Genomic DNA, 6000 nt, shown 5'->3' with positions numbered 1-6000 from the left:
ATCCCTGTTTGAGAGGGTTGGAAAGGGGGTCTCTGGTAACTGAGATCTGATGTCAATGGGGAAGCCGAGTGAAAGAGAAGGCTGTGGTTCTGTTACAGAGGTTGTTTGGGGTGCCAGCTGCATTGTGGAGTGGGAAGTAATGCAGGACTTAGAGACTCAGCTTCCTCCCATGGACGAAACTCATTGTCTTTGGTTTCCCTTCTCACAGCACACCTTGGACTTTTCATAAGACTCCGGGAGTTGTTGGTGGTTATTACAGACCCTGTGGAATTTTTGATGGATGTCAGGTATGTTTTAGGCCAAGTCAATGTAGAATAATCATAATTTGAGCTGAATGGATGCTCCTCACATTTTGTACCAAACCCGTTCTCTAGTGCTGTTGCAGACAACTGTGAGGTCCTTAAGTGGTCCACCCCAGAAGCAATGGCACATCAGCACAAGGGAAACTTATTTTTTTTTGCTTATGAGACAGTCTGTGCTGATGGGGGATGAAGGGCAGCATGACATTAGAAGTTGTCCTGCTCGTAGCACATGCTCTGTATCAAATGCAATTTTTCTCTATACATTGCCTTTATCCACGTGACCTGAAGTTTCTCTTGAAAATGGAAATGGTCCTGAGGCTGAAGAAAGATTTTGATTTCTCCTTTGTCCTTTATCATGATTTATTTGTTTGTTGCCTTTAATGATTTCCACGTTTGGGAATAGAACAAGTATTGCCCTGTAGTGCAGAGAAATTAAATAGAAGAGCAAAGTAGTGTAGGTCATTTTTAACAGGCTTAGAAACCTTTTTCTCCAGGTCATTAGTTGGAACCCACCCTGGGGAATCTACAGTGGTGAGTGTTTACCTGCCAGTAAGGGCGAAGTGATATCAGATACCGAGCAAGGAAGTAAGAGGGTGGTGTGCATGGGAAATGATTAACAGAGGGCAAGAGGTGACAGAAGATGTGACATAAAGCAGGAGTCTCCTTCTTTTACTTCCCCATCTGTTGCTAGGTAGTTTACACTGTTTAGATTCCTTTCAGATCACTTCTTGAGTTGCTTATTTTTCCATGCATCACCTGTGATCTCTTTGAAACACACTGGCTGTCTTACTCCTGGCTACAAAACCAGCAAACTCTCCCCAGGAGAAGGGAAGAGAGCATCTCTCTGGACATGCAGCAACTGTACTTGTGAATGATGAGTGAACAGGCACTTGTGTTCCCTTTAACTTCTGCAGGTGCCCTACCTCACATGGCAAGCTGCCAGCAGTAAGGTCCCAGTACCAGGCTGTTTCCCCATTCTCCTTGCACCAAATTGTCACCCTCTTTGCAAGATTTTGCTATCCTTTACCCTATTCTACCGTTTCTGATCACCTAGTACAAGCAACCACACTGGAAATTATTAGCCTATGTAAAACAGCAATATTGTTTAACATGGCTCTGGCCTATATAGGAAAATGTTTAGAATATTATAACTAAAGTTGCCATTTAGAGCTAAAGGCTGATGATGTTAAATTGTCTTAGTAGCTGTGGGAAGTTTCCAATGAGTAGTGCTTTATTTATATTTTAAAGGCAGACCTTAAAACATACAGACAAAATATAAGTTACTTCCCTTTTTAGTCTCTGTTCATTTTAACCTTTCAACTAATTTGTAGTTTGTATTCAGTCGCTATAACTCCCTCAGTGTAAATGGAGAAATTCAAGGTACAAACAGTATGTAAATCCCAAGCTGTGTTTTCTCAGATTCAGCAGCAAGTCGGAGCTGAGTATCCTGACTTTTAGAGCTTGGGTCCCAGTGATTAGCACTCAGAGCATATATTTTTGAGGGCAGAGAATGTCTCTTTGTTATGTGAGTGCATGATTAGCATAACAGATACCCCACATCTACTTGTGACCTTCAGGGAGCAACCATAATATAAAGCAATAACAGCATCACCTTCTGAAATCTCAAAGAGACACCCCGAAGATGTACTTTCCAAGCTTTCAGTGATCAGGACTTCAGAAACTTTCTGAACTGCTCGCTGCATTGTATTTAATAGACCCTGGTAGACTTACTTCTCCATCAATTTGTCTAATCCCTTTTTGAACCCGTTTATGCTTCTGGATTTCACAATATCCTGTGACAGCAAATAATCAGAATTAAATTGTGTTGCATGAGGAAGAATTTCTTTTTGTTTATTTTAATTTTTCTACCAAATAATTTCATTGAGTGTTTCCAACTCTGTGTATTAAAATAATCATTCCCTGTTCACATTCTTAATACCATTCATGCTTTTGTAAACTCTATCACATCCCTCTTTCGTTGTCTTTTTTCCAGTCTCTCGAGTTACAGTCTCGTTGCTCACTGCAAAAAAGCTCTTCTGTGCCTATGGTCAGCTTTTCCACTCCTCTTTATAATAGTTCTATGCATTCTGTGCTCTGAGATAGAGACTGGGAATATTCAAGATACAGGTGCATTGAGGATTTATCCTGCAAGACGAGTTTTTTTTTCATTCTGTTTTTCTCTTGTCGTCTTTCCTAGCAGTTCCTAAAAGCCCCTCTGGGCATTTCTGACAACAGCTGAACACTGAGGTGACCTTTCCTAATTATTCAAAGTGACTCCAAGATTTCTCTCCTGAGCAGCGCTGATCACCGTGTACTTATAGCTGGTGTTATTTCCTCCCACATGCATTAGTTGTCATACACCACCACTGTATTTCATCTTAGTTCACAACATCCTTCTGCAGGTCTTCACTATTAGCTTCAGTTTTGGCTGCTCTGAGCAATGCTGTATCATCAGCAAACTTTGTCATCTCACTTGTACTGCTTTCCTGGGTTATTTATGAATATAGTGAACAACATATTTGAAAGATTTTCCACTGGGAAAACTAATTCTACAGTTTGTTTCCTGCTACTAATTTCTTCTTATTCTGTGAATGCTTAGCTTCGTTGCCAGCAGAGATGTTCACACTGTATTGACCAGGTAGCACCCTAGGCCCTGTGCTCATTGAATACTTTAATAAATTTGTGAGACACGATTACTTTCTGCAGAAACTGTTGGATCCTTCCCCAGCATATCATGTTTATACATGTATACTAATTTTATTCTTTATTTTGGCTTCTAGCAATTTATCTGCTGCAGAGGTCAGGTTTACTGAGTCATCATCTCCTTAGTCTTCTATAGAGCTGTTAGGAAAAAATGCAACATTTTCACATTTTTCACCTTTCTTTCTCAAGATACTGAGGCAGAATTGAGGACTTGGTTAAAGGCCTCCATCAGTAACTCAGTAATGTCTTTGTTTTAGAGCTCTTGGATATGTACTTTCTAATCCCAGTAACTTGTTACTATTAATTTATTGAATTGTTCTAAGGCCTCTTTGATGCACCTTTCATTTTCAGTTTAATAATTTTTCATTTCCTTTAATTATTTTATATGAGTTTGGCTGAGGTAGCAACTACTGAGAGTCCTCTGAAGACCTAGAAAACAAGAAGTGTTGTCTCCAATAAATTGTTACTGTTTTGGACTCTTTCTGGGCATCTGTGCTTTAAGAGTAATGATTAATGCAAATACTTTATTATGCTCAGCAACATCTCCTGTTAGCTTTTCCATATTCTGGGGGGGAGCACGTTTCATAACCTCGCATTCTGCTTGTGCTTTTCATGAGCAATTACGTGTATCACAAGTGCTATTTTGTCTCTTATCTGAACACTTCATCTCAGGCTAGAACATAATCTCTTGCTTTTTGCTTATGTTTTTCATCACGTTGAATATTGCTTTTTCTTTTAATGCCCATGTCTTTTTCCAACACTGCTGGATAAGCCAGTCTTTTGTTTTCAGCAAGCATTTCTCCAAAAAGTGATGAGTAGATTTTGTTTTGGAGTTTAATTCTGTCGTTTCTCTAGGCTGTCTTTACAGAATTAATAACTACCTGTCTGTGGTTTGGAATGTAGCTTATTTAAATAAGCAAGAGACCTGCACTGTTACGTGTTTTATATTTGTTTCAATTGCATTGATGTGAGATGGATCCCTCTCTGAATGTGCAAGGGGTATTTTCACATCCCACTGGTATTTCGCACTTGGACTGTATCTTTGCAAATTTAATGTTACATGATGAAAAGTAAATTTTTGAAACAAACTCTCCACTAGTTTCAAATTGGCTTCTACAGTTATTTTCACTCCTAAGAAAATACTACTAGGATTTAAATTAGTTGTACATGATTTTCAGCATCATCATCTTGATCTTCCCTCTTCATTTAAGGATCTTAATCAAAATGCAGCTGACTGCTTCTCTTGTGTAGGGACAACACCAAATCATTCTGAATTTTGAAGACACATCTTTTGGTGGTGCAACTGATTTAAGTAAATCAAGATATGTCTGATGCTGGTGGATTGATGATCCATGTTTTTACATTGTTCAAATATCTGCTTATGACAATACCTTACATCAAGCAAAGTCACTTTGTAACATACGCTTAAAGAAACAATGAGTTTTGCCAAATGATTTTGTTATTATGAATTTCTATAGATCATCCTGACTTTTTACTTATCCTGATTACCAGTTTAGACATTCTGCACTGGGTATGTCAGGTGAAGTTCATATTTGATGGGGACAGACTTTTTAGCTGGGCCTGTTGTGATAGGACAAGGGATAACATTTTTAAACTAAAGGAGAGGATACTCAGGCCAGACATGAGGAAGAAATTTTGTGCAATGAGGATGGTGAAACACTGGCCCAGGTTGCCCAGAGAGGTGGTGGATGCCCCATTCCTGGAGACATTCAAGGCCAGGCTGGACGGGGCTCTGAGCAACCTGATCTGGTTGAAGATGCCCCTGCTCATTGCAGGGGGTTGGACTGGATGAGCTTTGAAGCTCCCTTCCAACCCAAACCATTCCATGATTCTATGGTCTCTTGGGTCAGTCATAGACTAGATAAAAATGGACTGTGATTGACAAGTGTTTTGTTTGTTTGTGTGGTTTTTTTTTAATTTATTTTTATTTTTTCTTCTTTGTTTTTGTTTTATTCTTCAAAATTTTGACCTCAAATTAAGCTTGCACAGCTTTTAATATCACAGTCCACATATTAATTTTTTGTAACACCCCATAAGAGTTAAAGAATGAGAGTGTATTGAGCCTCATTTAGTTTGTATGGTCAGAAATAAAGCCCTATGAAAAGAAGTGAAATATTTCTGTCTCTTAGGACTTTTTCATTATGTTCCTCAGTGCTAAAATATGTTTTGACTGTTGAGTGAACAATTTTCCATGAAACCTTTTCTGTACACCCAAATGGCAGCAAGGAAACACTTCCAGCTTTAGTCCAGTGACACATGTAAGAACATAAACCCGAAGCTGGTAAGAGAAGGACTTCCCTGCTCTGAAACATCTTCAGAGCCTGAGGACAGGTCCCCTTTTGCCTGAAATTCCTCTTTCTAATCTCAGTACTTCACATATTGAACTCCAGGGAAGTGCTCAAGAATCAAATTTGCTCTCAGGCCTAAGGATTTCTCAGCCAGTAACTCTGAGACTTAAGAGTAGGAAAGTCTATCTGTCTTCATACAGAGGAATGAGGAGGCATCAAAAGTGAGTGATTTACAAGGGAAAATTATGGTGATAATATTGGTGTTTGTGGTTTCCTGGCTCTCAGTCTTGTAGCTGGATCCTTTGGCAATTCTTCTTCCGTCCTGTACTTGTGCTATCCTGGGTAAAAATGAGGCCAAACCATGAGAAAAACTGAGAAGTCACTTGTAGGTTCCTAAATAATTTCAGCATAAAATCAGAAAGTGTTCAGATTCCTGAAGCGCTGCTTGAGTTTTTATTTTCTCTACTTGTTTTCAGTTATGCTATTTTTTTCTGATTAACATCTGAACTGTTTGATGATTTTAAATCGAGGGAGGGGCTGGAAGAAGCGAATAGCAGGTTGGTACCAAACAGTGACATTAGCAATTGCAATGAGAAAATTTCTGATGAAAACTCCTCAGCTGGGCAGCCTTGGAGGAAAAACAGATTAAATCATTTTGGCTAAAATGGACGTCTGCAGCTTCGTTA

General features: G+C 39.1%; 1 long non-coding RNA gene across 1 annotated transcript in view; it reads left to right on the top strand.

The window, feature by feature from the left end:
• Positions 1-237: 237 nt before the first annotated feature.
• The window catches only part of LOC139827701 (uncharacterized), a 50936-nt gene continuing 45173 nt past the window's right edge, over positions 238-6000 (top strand). The window contains exon 1 of the long non-coding RNA XR_011738616.1: positions 238-287. This is a non-coding gene — a long non-coding RNA (uncharacterized lncRNA). The remainder of the gene's footprint in view (positions 288-6000) is intronic.

This window comes from Patagioenas fasciata, chromosome 3 (genome assembly GCF_037038585.1).
Source record: "Patagioenas fasciata isolate bPatFas1 chromosome 3, bPatFas1.hap1, whole genome shotgun sequence".
NCBI lineage: Eukaryota > Metazoa > Chordata > Aves > Columbiformes > Columbidae > Patagioenas > Patagioenas fasciata.
The sequence above is the reverse complement of the archived record's forward strand: the minus strand, read 5'-3'. Positions and strand labels throughout refer to the sequence as shown.